Here is a 19,320-nt window from a genome sequence, read left to right as displayed (position 1 = left end):
GGGTCTTAAAGATATCTAGAATAAAAATGCTAAGGAATCCAGTGGAAAAGGTATACAACATGCTTAAAGAACTAAGTGATTATAGCAGAAAAATAGATTATTTTTTAAATCAAACAAAAATACTAGAAATGAGAAATACAAGATCAGAAATAAAGAATTCAATAGAAGGCCAAAAAAGGAAAATGGACACAGCAGAAGAAAGGACCAATAAACTTGAAGACAGGTCAATATAAAGTAATCAAAATGAAACTCAAAGGCAAAAATTAAAAAAGAAAAGATCGGACCATCTGAAATTTGTGGGACAATATGAAAAGTTCCAACACACATGTAATTGTAGTCCTAGGAGCAGAATAGAGAGAATAATGCAGAAGAAATATTTAAAAGCAAAATATCCAAGAACTTTTCAAAATTGATGAAGGATGTCAACCCACAGATTCAAAAAGTCAACATCAAGCAGGATAAGTACTAAGAAAACTATATGCAGACACAAGTGTGAAAATGTGAAATCAAAGATAAAGAGAATATCCCACATGGAGCCAAGCAACAAAAAGAACAATGGTATGACTAATAGTTATCTTCTCAGCAGAAACAGTGGAGAACAAAATCAACAGAAAAATAATCTTGAAGGTTGAAAAGACAAAAAAAAACTGTCAATGTCAAATTCTATCAAATAAAAATATCCTTCAAAAGTGAAGACAAAATAGACTTTTTTATTCACACAAAGTCTAAAAGAATTAATCTCAGATAAAAGAGATAAAATGTTTCCTCAGACTGATGAAAAATTAAACCAGATGAGACTCCAGACCCATAGGAAAGAATAAAGAACAGAAAAAGGGTAAATGTCTAAGCAAATATAAAAGCCATTTTTGTTAGCATCTTGAAATGTTTTCATAACTTCTAGCAGTTTAAAATATAAATAATAACAACATAACTGTGGCATGGAACATTCAGAGAAAATGTACGACAATAAGAGGACAAAAAGCAAAAAAGTAAATGGAAATATATAGTTGTAAGGGTCGTTAACATTCATTTTAAAGTATAATTTCACTTGAAGGTAAATTGTGATAACTCAAAGATCTATCTTATAATATCTAAAGCAACCAATAAAATAAATCAAAAAGACATGTACCTAAAAAAAATCAATACAGACAATACAGACTTATGCTTCTGGCCAAAACAGAGTAATGAGATAGGATTTTCCTCCCCATTTCAAATAAAGAAAAAAACTGGACAACATATATAGAACAACAATTAGCAGACAAAGGACATCAGGTGATGCAGCAGAGCAACCACTGAGATGGAGGAAACAAACAGGTGAGCCCACTATTGCTCAGCTTGGGATCTGGAGAGACTTTCCAGGCTCTCTGCAGGAGGATGATCTCTAGAGGTGCTTGTCTCCTTGAGAAGATGAGACACAGTCAGGAGTCTGAAGAGACCTGTGTAGCTGGAGTTTACAGGGAAGACCACCAAAAGCAAAGACCTGCACAGAAAGAATGCTCTGAAAAACTGCAGACATGAGGACATATTAGCATGTGCATGTGAGGGAACTATAAGAGGCAGAGGAAGAATTATCAAAAAAAAAAAAAAAAAAAAAGCAGAGGAAAGAATCATAAGAAAAAGAGCAAAAGAGCTCACATAAGGCTGCAAAGAATTAATGTTCCCACCAGCCAGAGTAGAAAAACCTCAGTATTTTCAGAGCATTGAGTAGAGTGCTCAGATGCATACGTCTTATCAGTGGGACAAAATTGGCCTAGACCAAAGGTTGCTCTGGCCCTGAATAACAAAGTTTAAAAGCAAGATTTGAAGGATCAAATACTGTCAAGTTACTTAATTATATCCCAGAATGAAGCGCAATAATATTTTTTAATTAATGAATATCCAGCACTCAACAAGATCAAATTCACAATGTTTGACATTCAATTAAAATTTTCCAGACATTCAAAGAAGGAAAAAACTATAAACCATAATGGTGAGAAAAACCAATCAATGCAAAAAGATCTTGAAATATAATATGTAATAGAATTTGTAAACAAGGATATTTTTAAAGTTAGTATGAAAACAAATAACCCAATTTAAAAATGGGCTAAAGGCAGGGCGCGGTGGCTCACGCCTGTAATCCTAGCACTCTGGGAGGCCGAGGTGGGTGGATCGCTCAAGGTCAGGAGTTCGAGATCAGCAAGAGCAAGACCCCATCTCTACTAAAAATAGAAAGAAATTATCTGGACAACTAAAATATATATAGAAAAAAAAAAATTAGCCAGGCATGGTGGCACATGCCTGTAGTTCCAGCTACTCGGGAGGCTGAAGCAGTAGGATTGCTTAAGCCCAGGAGTTTGAGGTTGCTGTGAGCTAGGCTGACGCCACGGCACTCACTCTAGCCCGGACAACAAAGCGAGACTCTGTCTCAAAATAAATAAATAAATAAAAATGGGCTAAAGAGTTGAATAAGTACTTCTCCAAAGAAGTTATACAACTAAGCACATGAAAAGCTGCTCAACATCATTAGCCATCAAAGAAATGCACATCAAAATCACATGAGAACCACTTTATACCCACTAAGATAGTTACGGTTTGGGGGGAAAATGGCATATAACAAGCAAAGGTGTGGAGAAATTAGAACCTTCAATTGTTGATGGTAGGAATGTAAAGTACTGCAGCCACTTTGGAAAACATTTTAGCAATTCTTCAGTATGTTAAATATAGAGTTACCATATGTCTCATTAATTATGTGCCTAGATATATAGCCAAGAGAATTAAAAACATATGTCCACACAAAAATGTATACATGAATGTTCATAGCATCATTAATCATAATAGCCAACAATGAAAATAACTGAGTGGATGAACAAAATATGGTATATTCATATAATGGAATATCATTTGTCCATACAGGAGTAAGTACTGATACGTACTGCAACATGGATGAATCTTGAAAACATTACACTAAGTGAAATTAGCAAGGTGTAAAAGGCCACATATTGTATGATTCTAATATATGAAATGCACAGACAAGGCAAATCTATAGAGACAAAAAGTAGATTAGTATTAATATTTGCTAGGGTAGATAGGAGGAAGGAGTAATGAGGAGTGACAGGGTACTCCCTAATGGGTACAGGGATTCTTTGGGAAATTATGAAAATATTCTGGAATTAGATAGCGGTGATAGTTGTACAACTTCATAAATATACTAAAAACCACTGAATTATACACTTTAACAAGGTGAATTCCATAGTAAGTGAAATTTATCTCAAGTTTAAAAAATTGCTCCCAATATGAATCTCTGAACCATGAGAGTTTTCAAGAAAGTAGTCTTTCTTCTAGAATTCACATTAGATTGGATAATGCTTCACTTACAAATATTCAATACCTTGGAAAAAGTGCTGCACCATCACTGTGCCCAGCCAACACTAGTTAAATCCGGTGCCAATCATAACCTGGAAAGATATAATCCCAAACATCATAATCCAGATATTGAAATTCTGAAAAATCAAAAATCATCCCTAAAGATCAAAATCCTACAAGTCAAAATCCATAAAGTCTAAAATCCCTAATGTCTAATTGAATTCCGAAATCATGACAGATTTGGAATTAGCTGTGACCAAGACTTCTAAAAATAAATTTCAAAGTGTTACCAGTAAAGTTTGTTTTTGTTTTTTTCCATTCACTCCAATGCATTTGGTGGAAAATTCAAATGAGTGGGTTGGCCATGTGATAGAGCAATGACAAAAACATCAGTTTAAAAATGCGTCATTTATCTGCATTGGCATTCCTTTCAGCTGTTGAAATTCCAGAAATGTCTAATGAATTGAAGCCCCATTTGCCTAAAGAAGCGAATAAAGTTACTGACTATTGTGAAAATATTAATAATTATATGCATGGTAGGATAAGAAGACACTTATACAATGGTGTAGCTGTTCCATCACCAATATTGTTTCCGCCAAATTTATGGTCTGTATATGAGTGCATGCAAAATAGATTTCCACGTGCCCCAAACAACACAGAAGCATGGCACAGAAGATGGAAAATTTTAATAGAAAATGTTTAGGCTAGGGTATATTGTATCATAGAAGAATTTCAAAAAGAGCAGCACCATGTAGAAAATGAATGTGAATGTATTCTCTGAGGAGTCATGCCCTAAAAGAAAAAAACCAGCTATTCATCACTGAGCAAGACTTCAAAATATAGTTAATGATCATGAAAGTTGGCCAGCTCTTACAGACTACCTCCATGCAATTGCCTGTAATCTACCCCTGCACTATACTTTTCATTTATGTGTTGAAATTTTAGTGTTTTTGAAGATTTTTCCCACTATATTAAATTGTCAGCATTATTATTTTACAATTTGCTATGCTATGTATTTTATTTTCACATCATTTCTAATAGAGGAGGTATAAATTATGTAAAGACTTTTAGAGAATTTTAAATTTTTTTTGCAAATTTGACTCCATGAAAGTGCATTATCACAATGTTGACTTTGTGTGTAAGTATTATGTGTGTGCATAAAAATGTTGAAATTTCCTCAATAAATGAAAAGATGTTCTTTTTGTGCATCTGTATTTGTGAAAGATAAAATTTCCTGCAGTATCAGCTCTTTGGAGGACTACATATACAGTGGTGACTCGTTGGTTGTGGGTTTTGATCATTCTCTTCAAAAGACTTAGATTGTCCATCACAGTATTTTAGATAACTGCAGTTATATAAACTGGTTTCTTTTTATGAATATAGTTCATCTGCTCATGACTGTTATACCTGTGTGATGTTGTTACTATACCTGAGTGTTTATGCTTGAAAAAATGTATGTTATTATTGTCTATTTGATCGTGTAAAATAGCCTATTAAGTATTTTACCATGTTTTTTATGTTTCTCAAATAAATCCCATTTTAAAAATGTAAATAAATGTCTTTCAAAGAATTTTTCCAATTATTTTTTCCAGAATTATATTTTGGGGATTTTGATCTTTCAGGATTTCAACATTCAGGATTATGGCATTCAGGACTTTATCTTTTAGAATTATAACCTAACCCCAGTTAAATCAACCAGATCTTCTGAAATTAATACTCAGAACTAATGGCAAGATAAATAAGATTCAATTACATGAACTACAGACCAATTCTACATCTGCAATGTGGCTACTCAAATGTTATGGTCATCAATATGTAGACAAATAAATGGATTTTAAACATGAATTCAATTTTAACCAGCTCTGAAGGTGGTAAAATATGAGAATGGTAACATAGTCACTGCTAAACATGTGGCTTATCACTCGCTTATCAGATTAGAAGCTGCTAGAGCACAGGGCACAGAGTGGGAAAATGTGAAAAACAGAGAATCATGGGGCTTGAATAAACTGAAGTAGAATTTTTAATCCAGATGTCAATTTTTCTTCTTTAAATTAAGAAGGTGACAGTATAGATTTAATAAATAATATTTGTGTAATTAGCTAAAAATACACTAAATTAACAGCAGAATAGACCCTGTAAAATAAAGGATGATTGAAATTGAAGATGTAGCAATAGAAACTATCCAAAATAAATCAGAGAGAAAACAATACAAACTAATAAGCACATCAGGGAGCCGTAGGACAATTTTAAGCAGCTGAATATACTTGTAAATAGAGTCCCTTGAAGTGCCCGGAGCAGTCAAAAACATTTGAAGAAATAATGGCCAAAATTTGTTTAAATATCATGGAAACCATAAAATCATAACCCAAGAGGCTCAATGAATACCCAGCAAAAGAAACATATTTTTTAAAAAAGCTACACCAAGGTATATAAAAATCAAATTAATTAAAACTAGTGATAAAGAGAAAAATTATAAAAGCTGCCAGAAGCAAGACACATCAGATACAGAGGAAGAAAAATAAAATTAAGGCAAACTTCTCATCAGGAACAATGCAATATAAAATATAGTGAAACAACTTTATGGTACTAAAAGAAAAAAAAGCTATCAACCATTAATTCCCTATCAAGTAAAAGTACCTTTCAAAAATGAAGACAAAATAGAAATGTTTTCAGATGTACAAAATAGGTAATAATACATCACTAACAAATCTGCAATACAAGAAAGAAGACAAGATGATACCAGATGGAAATCTCCATCAACACAAAGAAATGAAGAGTACTGGAAATGGCAAACGTGATTAAATGCAATTTTTTTCTTATTTTTGAAACTCTTTTAAACATAATTGAGTATTAAAAGTAATAACAATGTAGAGTGGAATTTATTTAAGATTAATATGAATAATGACTCTAGCACAAAGATCAAGAGAGAGAAATGCATGCAACCCTTTGTAAGGACTTTGTGCTATACCTGCAGAAACATAACATTACTTAAAAGTAGACTGTAACAGGTAAAATATACATAAATCTAAATAAAGGAAGGCAAGAGAGGGGGGAGGGAGAAACAGGGGGAAAGAGAGAGAAAGAGAGAAAGAAGAAAAGAAGGAAGGAAGAAAAGGAAGGAGGGAGGGAAGAACGGAGGAAGAGAGGAAGGGAGGAAGAGAATAAGGAAGGAAGGAGGGAGGGAGGAAAGGAAGAAAAGGAGGGAGGGAGAAAGAGCAAGGAGGGAAGAAAGGAAGGGATGAACTATAGCAAATAGTACAACAAAGGAAATAAAAAATGGGATCATAAAGCATATCCATTTATCTCAAAAGAAGGTAGAAAAACAGGAAAAGGTGAGCAACTAACAGAGGGAACAGATAGAAAATAAAAAGCCAGTTAGTACTAACTGATCAACACTAAGGTGCTTAGTAGCAATACAAAAGGTAAAATACAAGAAAGAAAAGGAAAAGACGGAGAGAGCAAATAGATTGGGCAGGTGGTGCCCGGTCCGGTATTAGATATTGAACACATATCTAATCCTTGCAACAGCATCATATGGTAAATATTACTATCCCCATTTTATAGAAGAGGAACCTGCAGTTAGAGAACTTAAAGCTACACAGGTAGTAATATGGAGAGGTGGAAATCAAATCCAGGTGTAGTGTGTCTTTTAAATCCTTGCTTTTTTTCACTATACTACATTGCCTACCAGGACAGTCTAGCAAGGGAGGTGGATAACAAGAAAATACAATGCACTGTGATGAGTACTGTAACAGAGATAAGTCTTATTGGAATTAACTCTCCCTGGAGGAGCTTTGGAAGTCTCATGGAAGAGAAGACAATTGAATCAGGTGTAATTGATGATGAGGAGCTCACCAGCTGGAGCCCAGAATGGGTATGCTTAGAGGATTATAGAGAGAATGACAAGGAGTTAGGTTGGCCAGAAATACAGAATTTATAAGGTTTTCAGATTTCCAGAGATAAAGGTAAACAGTCCCTTTGGGGACTAGATTGAAAAATGCTGTGTATGTCAAACTAAGGAGTTTATATTTAATTTGGTAGGTAATGGAGAGTCACCGGAATGTTTGAACAATGGTTATTTTAAGATTACTTTGACAGCCTATGGAGTTTAGATCAAAGGAAAGAAGTTTTAAGTGGAAGGATCTGATAGAGAGAGATTGCAATAGCGCACCAGAGAGCTAAGGAGATCCAGAAATGTGACAGTCTCAGTAGAAATGGACTGACGCACTAGAGTGAATAAAACTTAGGGCGTGACAGGACATATTACATACTTGGATAAATGTCGAGATGAAGAGCCGCTCTCAGTGTCAGGCTCAGGTGACCGGGAATGTGAGAGAGTATAAGAGAAGGCACAGGTTGGGATGGCAGGACGTAGACTAGGAAAGCTGGTCTTCCTCTACTGTCACTCACCACAGAATAGACACGCTCGCCCACTTGCTCAGTGTTCCCATTTCAGCTTGTGGCACCAAAAAAAAAAAAAATTGTCTCTGAGTTACAATGAGGGCTCAATATTATTTTGGATGCCTGCCTTCAGCCCACCAGGCTGGAAGTCTTACCTCTTGGTGCCTCACCTGTAATATATTACAGCCAACAAAGGATGATATTTGCTTTTTACACCTATCTTTCACCACTGTTTAGTTTTTCTCTGCTTGTAGGTAAATCTGAATGTGTCAGAGACTGGCTAGCTATTGGTGAAATTTGTTTCCCTTTCCTCCATGCCCACAGCTGGACCACACTTCCTAGGCTCCCTTGCCGTGAGATATAGTCATGTGACCAGATTCTGGCCAGTAAAAAGTGGAGGGAAGTGATGGAGCCCACTGCCAGGCTTGGCCATAAAAACTTACCGCACAGTACTCCACTCTCATTTTCCCCTACATGCCAATGGTTGTCAGCATCCAAGGTGACCTTGGAAGCCTCATGTCGAAGCCACCAGAGCTTCCATAAGCATGAGTGACTGCATTGTGCAGAGCCTTCTCTCCCCGGCCCCACCTGCCTGCCACTGCAGCTGTTAGACTTAACATCATCTAGAAATAAACTTTTATTGAGTTAATCTGCTGAGATTTCAGGTTTTATCTTTTAAGCCACAGAGATTCCAAGGTTTATCTGCTAACTAAAACAGCAATGCTGCAACTCAGCTGATAATGGTCTCTATCCTCATTGTGGTACGATACAGGTTTCTAGCCAATTTCTAGCTTTTAAATTGCAGTTATCTGGAAACTATAAAATTGATTCACACACACAAAAAATCTTGTACAGCCCCCTGAATGGGGAAACTAAGTCCAGAAGCTACTCATATTACAGAGTTTCAACTCTCAGTCTCTTCTTCGCTGAGTTCTAGACTGAGGCAAGCATCCACGGGACCCATTCTGGAAGCAGAGAATTGTTCAGGCCAGGACAGCCAAGAGGATGGTTAGAAATGTCACTTTGATTAGACCTTACACATAATCTGCCCACACATATTATGTCTTCTCATTCTATTGGGGTAGTTTGTTCCATTTTTGGCCACCAATGGGGAAACTGGCCACATAGTCCCAGCATAGAGAAATGACAGAAACCAGAACTGAGGGCTAAACTCTCAGCAGCTAAAGGGAGACTGAGAACGGTGCTCCATGCTCTTTTCTTTCCTTCTCTGTCTTTGGTAACTTTTTTTGACTTACGCATTCAGAAAAGTGCACAATTCAAGTGTATGGTGCAAGGAATTTTCACAAACTGAACACCATCATGTAAACCAGCACCCAGTTCAAGGAAGAGAACATGACCAGCACCCCACAAGCCTACAGGCTTCCTTCCCATAACATTCCCCCAAGAGTATTTTCTCTTCTGACTTCTCACAACACCACTTCAGTTTGCCTGCTTTTGAACTTTTGACAAATGAAAACATCTAGTCTCCATTCTTCTGTATCTGTTTTTTTTTTTTTCAACATTACATTTGTGGGATTCATTCGTGGTATTCCATGTAGTTTGTTCATTGCTATTGTTGTATAGCATTTCATTATATGAATAATAAACCACATTTATGCATCCAATCTGCAGTCAATAGGTCCTTTGGATAGTTTCCAATTTGGAGATATTACAAATAGTGTGGCTATAAATATTCTATACGTATCTTTTAGTGAATAGATGTAAGCACTTCTGCTGGCCACCTACCTAGGAGTGGAACTGTTGGGTCACATGCTGTGCATTTGTTCAGCTTTAGTAGAAATGATTGAACAGTTTTCTGAAGTGGTTGTACCAAGTCCATGCTCTTTGTAAATAGATACCCTGCAAATGGCCAAAGTATCAGGAAAATGATGGGTTGATTTGGGACACACTGAATCTGAGACAGCTGTGAAACAGCCAAGGGGAGTTAAGAGAAAGGTGTTGGCTCCAGGACTCTGAGGCTCAGGAGGAAGATTTTATCAGGATGCAGTCATCAGCCAAAAGTTGACAGAGGAGATCACGGGGTCAGACTGAATGCCCCAAGGATAGTGTGAGGCATAAGAAGGGAAGAGGAAGGCAGGGGCAGAGGACAGGAGGAGGAGGAGGCCAAAAAGCAGCTTCCTCACTAACAGGGGGCAGTGAGTCACGTGGGAGAATTGGGTTCACTCTGTGCTCTTTGGAAACTGACAGGGTATATAAGAAGATTGATTTTATTACATTCTCTGAAATTTATTTTGAACAATACTTTCTCCAGACTGTGCACTTACTTTGGCTTCATTACTAATTCCCCTGGTTCTTTCCTGCACATTTGGTATAGAAAAGGACTATTCATAGAGAAGAAATAGCTTCTGGCATTCTTTTTTTTTTAAATAATTCAAACACCTCATTAGATTGGAGTTGACTTTATATAATGTTCCCCATGACAGCTTGCCTTACTGCAATGGAGTTCAGCATCGTTATGATACACCCAGCTCTGAAACCCACCACTCCAGCATTGTAGGCTAGTTTCTTTCTAACTTTGGTGAATTTCTCTATCATGTTGCTGATGAAATCCATTAATTCAAGCACTTAAATGATGCATATCCTTCTATTTCAGATGGAGGGGTGGCTGCTACCCATAAGACTGTTGTCTTCCCTGGGGGCTGCAATAATTAGAGAAAGGAAAAAAAATGGATGTGTGATTACTGGGGCTGCCTCCCAGGCACCAAATGAAATTTGATCCTTTTGAAGATCCAAAGATTAATGAAATATGGTTCCTTCCTTCATAGGCCTGATAATTGAATAAGAGAGAGAGGGCAAACACAATTAGCTCTAGTACAATGCAGAATGGTATAAATACTAAAGTAGACTTCAAGCAGCATGCTGTGGAAGCAAACACGAGCCAGTGCTCCCTCCCTAATTCTGAATGATCAATAGGAGCATACTTAGGAAGTAAAATTAGCTTGAAAAGTGAGATGAAGTCTACCAATAGAAGGAACCCAAGGAAAGAGCATGAGAAAATTCCAGGATGTAAAAATAGACACCAGACATATCCCAAAAGAATGTATTGTTAGAGGATTTGTATTGTTAGAGCAATGGTGCTAAGGTGTAGTCTCTAGACAAGCAGCATGGGTGTTACCTGGGAACTTGTTAGAAATGCAAAATTTCAAGGGTCCATCTCAGACTCACTGAATCAGAAACTCTAGGCATCAGGCCCAAAACCTGTGTTTTAACAAGCCCTCCAAGTGACTCTGAAGCATACTTAGTTTGAGAACCACTGGGATAGAGGGCAACATGCAGGGAGAAATGTGGTAAGAGAGCGGCTAGACAAGCATGATGAGTTTGAATCATGGTGAGCACAGAATGCGAGCTCAGGGGATGGGATTTCATTGTGTAAGCAGCAGAGAGCCACTTTAGAATTTTGAGCAGAGGAGTGATATGATCAGAATTATGCTTTAGAAAGAAAATTCCAACGGCAGGTAGATAATGCACTGGCAAAGGAGTAATTGGGTATAGGGAGAAGACACTTAGAAGCCTGTAACTGGAAATGCTGTGAAACAAACATACTTCAATCCAAGGAGATGAATAGGAAAGTCATCATTATCTTTATGAGAGAATAATTCTTACGTGACAGATATTCACAGTTTACAACTTCAATAGAAGATCCTAGATCATCATACTTTTATACTAGCAAGAAAAGAAAGTGACATTCTAGAACTTATTCAGTACAATGTTATTACATTAAGTGTCTTATATGTATTATCTCATATAATCTATGCATCCACCATTATCTGAACCTGTTAGACACTTTCTGACATCACGCAGGAAATGAGAAAGGGAGACTCCAGAGAGCTAACAGTTGAGTGGGACAGAAAAATATCAAACCTGAGAACCTGAGACTATTATACATTTTTTTCCTGGCACATTATGCTGCCAACATTAAGCCTGGCTTCAGTTTTTGTGTTCATTTTGACTGCAGCCCATCTTCTATGATAGTACAAAGACACAGAAAAATAGACCCAGTTCTTACCTGTAATTTTCTCAGATCTCTTCCACCCCAGTTTCCCATATCCCCTTCAAAAAGAACTATGAGCATGCCTTATCTATTATGCCAGCCACACAACCAGCTTTCTCAGCCTGTTCCCATAGGGAACCCTAACATACTGAACTCCTCCCACATTGAAATCACCTATGCAGTCTCATTTTTCAGACACCTGGTGGTACCTTGATGACAGAGATGTAGAGGACTTGGAGATTATGTGGTCCAATTCCACCAGCCCCATTTTACATACATACAGAACAGAGACCAAAGAGGGCAAGAAGTTACCCAAGCCATTCATAGAACTAAAATCAGATTTCCTTATCCAGAGCTCTGTCCACTTCACCACCAACTGTTTTGAAAAACCCTCTTGTGTCATCATTCAGCACAGCTTTTAAAACAGTGGCCAACACATAGTAGGTACTCAATAAATATTTTCTGATTGAACGAAGGAAGTCGTAAGCAACAAATTAGAGTCCTCAGTATTCTCCAGCCAAATACTTCAAACCATCCTCAACAGTTCCTTTCCTAGCCTTCAAAGCTTAACTGGTCCCTCCTCTTTGCAGCTCACAAAGAGAAAATCACATCACCTGTTCTTTGCCTGATGTTACACCAAAAAGAACATAATTTAATCCTTTAAATAAAAAAATAAATCATGCACTTATTTCTATATAAAAACTCTCTGTGGTTTGAATAACTGTGGAGAATGTGCAAGGATTTCTATTATTCTTTAAAGAAAAGCAATTTTATTATTTACAAGTGCCTACAGCAAAATACAACAGGCTGCGATAAACAAAAGCCCTGGGATGTACATTGAGAAATACTGTGTTTATCAAGTTGATTGCTTGTAAATGGAAGTTTCTAAAGGGCCTAAAAACTAAGTTTCCTTCAGGGAAATGAAACATCGTTGTTGGCAGCAGTATAAACACATGTTTACACAACTGCATTATTTAACCTACCAACATTCATTACATGAATCCATTAACTGGAATGTGCACAAGAATAGTCTCACTTATCCTATTTTCTGAGGAAACAAAAGTAAGTCCTTCTCTGATTATAGGTCTTTCTATTTAGAATCTCTGGAATTGAGTTTGGGTGTTTCAATGTGATTAGAATCTAATAAACAATAAGTTATTGAGTTTTTCTTTGATGATTCAGGACTTTGTGGGGCCTCTGCATCCTCATTCTGAATATCTGCTGTTTTTTTCCTACTTTGTTTCCCTCTGGTCATTCAATTAAACAATATTCCTGGGCAGTTACCATTCGCCAGACCCTGGGCTAGAGACTGGGAGAGCAGCCTATGCTGCCTCCACCTCCTACCCCCACACCACTGATTAGTTCCTGATGGTGTTAGCATTGTCAGCCTAAGGCACATGGGAAGTCACTGCTCTGACGGCCCCTTAAACTAAAGCCAGTAGGAAGGCGGAATAGACGAGTGTCCTCTATTTGAAGAGCACTCAGTTTACATCAGCTCAGCCCACATTTACTGAGGATCTGTTACGTTCCAAATCCCTGGCTAAACACTGAAGATACAGAAGATTTCACTTATCCTCAAGGGGATATGGAAGAGTAAGTAGATGATTAACCCTGAGAGTGACAGGCAGAGAGGATATAGGGTCCTGAGGAGAGGCACCTACTCTAGACTGCAGAAGTCTGGAGACTTCTAGTCTGGGAGAAGGTCAGAGTCTTTCTGGATGAAGTGGCAGGGAGAAATGAGTTCACTTGGTGCGAAGGGGAAGGGAGGCATTTACACAGAGCAAACTGCAGAAACAAAGGCCTAAAATCTAGGTAAGTTAATTCTGCTTGGCCTTGCAAAGTGATGTTAGGGGCAGGCAGCTGCAGTAATGAAGCCATGCCGGGGTCCCCATGAAGGAAGACCTCCTTGCCGTCCTAGACTTGCTGTGCGCCGGCACAGCAGGAGGGAGAGAGGCCACCCTCTCCAAGGGTGTCAGCAGTACTCAGGCTACTTTTTGCCTTTTGAAAAGCATACAGCTGGGACAACAGCAGGGCTCGCTTCTTATTTTATGGATTTCTAATGCAGATTTTCTCAAAGAGTCGTCTGAGGCCCACATGCATCAGAATCACATAGACTACTTTTGAAAAATTCAGTTTCCACAGACTACTGTATACCTGCTGAATCAAAATTCTATGAGTGGGGGGGATAATATGCGTCTTCAACAAACATACAGATGAGCATCAGCACAGGAGAGTTTGGGCATCACTTTCAGTAAGGTTAGACAGGAATGCTCAACCTCCTGTGAACATTAGAATAGTCTGGGGAACTTTAAAAACAAAGCAACACCCAGGCCCCATTCCCAGATTTTCTGCCTCACATGGTCTGGGTTAGGGGTGGATACTGGCATTTTTCAAAGCTCCATAAGTGATTCTAATGTTTGGCCAGTGGCACTCTGACAACTAGTTTGAGAGTAAAAATGCAGAGACAACATATCAAATTCGTGGAAATTACTAAAAGCAGTGCTTTGAGGGAAATGTATGACATTAAAGGCTTGCATTAGAAAAGAAAAAAGGTTTCAAATCAGTGATCTAAGATTTTATCTTAAAGATCTAGAAAAGAAAAGAAAACAAAACAAAACCAAAGCAAGCAGAGGAAAGGAAATCATAAAAAGCAGAACTCAGTAACGTCCAGAGCAGACAGACAAAAGAAAACCAGTAAAACCAATAGCTGGTGGTCTGACAAAACCAGTAAAATTGATAGACCTCTAGCTAGATGGCCTAACAAAAAAAAGAGAAGGCAAAAATTACAAATTTTAGGAATGAAAGAGGAAACATCATTACAGACTGAACAAATGTTAAAAATATAAGTGAATACGAACAACTCTAAGCCTTAATCTCAATAATTTTGACAATATGGGCAAATTCCTTGAAAGATGTAAATTGCAAAAATTCACAAGACAGAGAGAGAGAGAGAGAATGCCTAATTAGTACTTACTGTACTTATCCTTAAGGAAATTAAATTCATAATCTCAAAAAACAAAACAAATTAAACAAAAAAAACCTCCTAGCCCAGGGGGCTTCACTTGTACATTCTACCAAATATTTAAGGAAGAAATAATGCCAATTCTACACAAACTCTTCTAGAATTACTAAAGAAGACAATATTCCAAAAACATTTTATGAGGCAAGCATTAACCTGACACCAAAACCAAAGATGTTGCAAGAAAATAAGGTTATAGATGAGTATCCCTCATGAACATAGACACAAAGATCCTCAACAAACTTATAGCAAATCGAACCTAATAATATACAAAAAGGATCATAATCATAATCAAGATGGACTTTAGAGGTATTCGAGCTGGCTCAAATTTCAAAAACCAATCAATATAATTCACCGTAGAAATAGACTAAAGAGGAAAAAGCACATGGGCACGTCAATAGATGCAGAAAAAGCCTTTGACTAAATTCAACATTCATTCATAATAAAAATCAGCAGGAAATCAGGAATAGAAAGGAACTTCCTCAATCTGACCAAAGGCATCCACAAAAAACTTACAATGGATATCACACTTAATGTTGAGAGACTGAATTTTTTTCCTCTAAGATTGGGAACAAGACAAGGATATATGCTCTTATTAATCCTATTCTTCACTATCCTCAAGGCTGTAGTAGTACCGTAAGACAAGAAAAGAAAAAAAATGTTTAGAAAGGAAGAAATAAAACTGTTTCTAGTCACAGACCAAAAAAACCCTAACAAATCCACAATAAAAGCTACTAGAACTAGTAAGGTTGTGGGATATAAGGTAATATGTAAAATCAGTTGTATCTCTATATACTAGCCATGAACAATTAGAAATTGAATTGTTTTTAAAAGTTTCGTTTACATTAACACCAAAAGCATGAAATATTCCATTACGAATCTAACAGAATATTGCAAGATCTATATGCTGAGAACTATAAAACATGAATGAAACCAAGTGGATCTAATTAAATGGAGTGATACACCATGCACATAGGTTGGAAGAGTCAATATTGTTAAGATGCCAATCTCCCCAAAATTGATCTGTAGATTCAATGAAATTCCAGTCAAAAAATCCCAGCAGGATTTAATCAACATGCTCATTCTAAAATTTATACAGAAAGGCAAGGGAACCTAATTAGTCAAAACAGTTTTTTTAAAAAAACAACTAGGTTGGAGTTCTCACAATAAAGCACAGAATTACTATAAAGCAGAGCAATCAAAATAGTGAGGTTTAGGCATAAAAGTAGACATACAGGTAAATGAAACAAAGTAAAAAGTCAGTTCAGCAATAAGTTCACACATATATGATCAATTGATTTTCAACAAATGGAGAAAGGATTGTCTTTTCACCAAATGCCACTGGAACAGGTGGATTAAAAAAATACCCTCTGTTCCTAACTCATGACCTAAACAAAAATTAACTCAAAATGGGCCATAAACCTAAACGTAAAAGCTAAAATTACAAAACTTCTAGGAGAAAATCTTTGTGACCTTGGATTAGGTAGAGTTCTTACATATAAAGACATGTAAAAAGCACACTCCATAAAAGAAAAATTGATAAATTAGACCTCATAAAAGTTAAGAATTTATACTCTTCAAAAGACAATGTTAGTAGAATGGAAAAATAAGCCACAGATTGTGAGAAAAAGTTTCAAGTTGCATATTTAATGAAATATTTTATGCATTCAAAATATATTCAAAAAAACTGTCAAATTTCAAAAATAAGAAAACAAGCAACCCAATTAAAAGAAAAACAATAAATGGTCAAAAGATTTGACGAGAAACTTTACAGAGAAGATACAGTATACCTATTAATATGACTAAAATAAAATAAACTGACCACACCAAGTGCTACTGAGATATGGAGCAAATGAAACACTCATTCATTGTTGATAGGGATGCAAAGTGGTATATCCATTTTGGAAAGTAGTTTGGAAGGTTTGTTTTTTCTTAAAGTGATTAGAGTTTATTTTTTAGAATAGTTTTAGGTTTACAGATAATAAAGAGTTCCATCTACCCCTGCAGATAATTTCCCCTATTATTAACATTTTACCTTGGTGTGGTACACTTGCTACAACTAATCAAGCAATACTGATAGATTGTTGTCAACTAGTATCTATAATTTATTCAGATTTCCTTATTTTGTACCTAATGATGACTTCTGTTCCAGGATCCCATCTAGGGCACCACATAATGTAAAGTCATCCTGTCTTCTTAGGATCCTCTTGGCCATGTTAGTTTCTCAGACGTCCCTTGTGTTTGATGACTTGACGGTTTTGAGGAGGACAGATCAGATATTTTTCAGGATGCCTCTCTCGGAGTTTGCTTCTCTATTGGAGATGTAAAGTGCCTTTTGCATCACATCATATCAAGAGTACATACAATCAATATGATTTTTGACTATTGATGTTGTTCATGGCAGTGCTGGTCAGGTTTCTCAATGCTAAGGTTACTCTTCTTGCCGCTCCTCACCCCTTGCCACACTCTACATTTTGGAAGGAAGTCAACTATGTGCAGCTCATACCTAAGGAGTGAGGAACTATGCTCCCCCTCCTTTGGGTGGAGTGTCTACAGAATTATTTGGAATTCTTATGGGTGAGAGATTCATCTCTTCTCTCCCATTTATTAATTTATTCAATCATTCATTCTTATCAGTATGAACACATGGTTAACCCTGTTATACTTTGGGATATAATCCAATACTGTTTACTTTGTTGCTCAAATTGTTCCAGCTTTGGCCATTGGGGGACATCTTTCAGTGACCCCTGTGTCCCTTTGACACGCCCCCATCAATCTAGCATTTTTGGTTTTGTTTTTATTTTGGTTTCGATACTACACAATGCTCTGAGCTCATCTTGTATATTTCCTGCCCCAGTCCTAGACTCAGCCGCTTCTCCAAGGATCCCTAGCTTCTCTTACTGGAAAATGATGGTATTAGAAGCCAAGATCTGAGCACTAGGTGGGCAGGTTTTTTATAAAGTTAAATATCCATTAACCACACAACGCAGCAGCCCACTCTTGGGCACTTACCCAAGTGAAATGAATACTTATGTTCAAACAAAAACCTATATGTGAATGCTTACAGAAGGCTTTTCTTTTCTTTTTTTTTTTTTTTGGTAATTGCTAAAATCTAATTGGATTTATACAAAACCCAAATGTACAAATGTACCTCAACTAGGGAGTCAATAAAGTGTGGTCCATCCATACGGTGGACACTAGTCAGCAATAAAAAAGAACAAACTGGTTATATACAAAACAACATGGAAGACTTTCAAATCATGTTGCGTACAAGAAGCCAGAACCAAAAGTCTGCTTACTATATGATCCCATTTATATAAAATTCTTGCAAAAACAACACTATAGGAACAGAAAACAGATCAGTGGTTTCCAGAATGTGGCAGTTGGAGATGGCTGAACAAAAAGAGCCACTGGAGAATTTGACGGAATTAAGAAACTCTTCTATTAATATATCGTGCTTGTAGTGGTGCTTACATGACTGTATACATTCATCAAACTCACATCCATGAAATTCTCAAACATTTGTACACTGAAAAGGACTGAATGTTACTGTATGTGAATTTACCTTAATTAAAAAGTAAAATAAAAACTGTAAAGCAACTATGTATTAATATGGGAAAATGCGTGTGGTATAAAGGCAAGTGGAAGAGGAGAACATATGGTATGTTCTCAACTCCTGAAAAGCACAGAGGCACAGATAAAGAGGAAAAAAAATCCCGTAATTTTAACAATTATCTTTGTGTGTAGAAATATGGATATAATTCTTTTATTTCTTTTTATAGGCATTTTAATATAACTTTATGATGATATAAGCAAATTTGTTTAAAGGAAATCTGTAAAGTTGTATATAAATGTGGGGGACTTTTTAAAATGACTGCCCATGTGTCTTGCAGCTCCTTGTGTCTAATTCAAGTGCACACCCAGGCTTCTGCAGAGAGCAGGTGTATAAAAAGCAGGAAAAGCCTTTGGTGCACTGGTTCGCTGGTTCACTTAGGAATGCCTGTCAGCTGAAAACTTCTTCAGTGGGCTGAAAGTGATGCTCTTCCCTTTCATTCTGTTTCTGACTTTCAGTGGTCTTCCATCTGAAGATTGGGCATACACTCGTATTCATTTAACCACTGATGGAGTTCGGCTGTCTCCTGGATGTGACCATAAGCCTGGGGCAACAGATGGAGAGTATGGGGTCCTCTTTTACAGCTCATTAAATCATGAAAAACTGGCCCAAGCTTAATATCTCACCAGTAGGGATTAGCTGAGCATGAATTTGCATTTCTTCCTCAGGGATCAGTATTTAATAGTATTTTTTAATATTAAACCTTGAGGTGATCCATATACATCTGTTAAGTGGAACTGAAAGAGTACTCATGTATTCTCATCACCCCCAGCCTGGTCCTGGTTGTGAGCTTCTAGATGGGAGGATTGTATATTTTCTGATACGTTGCCCACCCAGGGCACCCTGTGCTCCACTCCACTTCTTCATTATTCACCACTAGCAAATATTTATTAGGCCTCTACCATGGGAAGAAGTGGTGCTCAGTACTAAGGA

This window comes from Lemur catta, chromosome 4, assembly GCF_020740605.2.
Source record: "Lemur catta isolate mLemCat1 chromosome 4, mLemCat1.pri, whole genome shotgun sequence".
In the NCBI taxonomy this organism is placed as follows: domain Eukaryota; kingdom Metazoa; phylum Chordata; class Mammalia; order Primates; family Lemuridae; genus Lemur; species Lemur catta.
The sequence above is the reverse complement of the archived record's forward strand: the minus strand, read 5'-3'. Positions refer to the sequence as shown.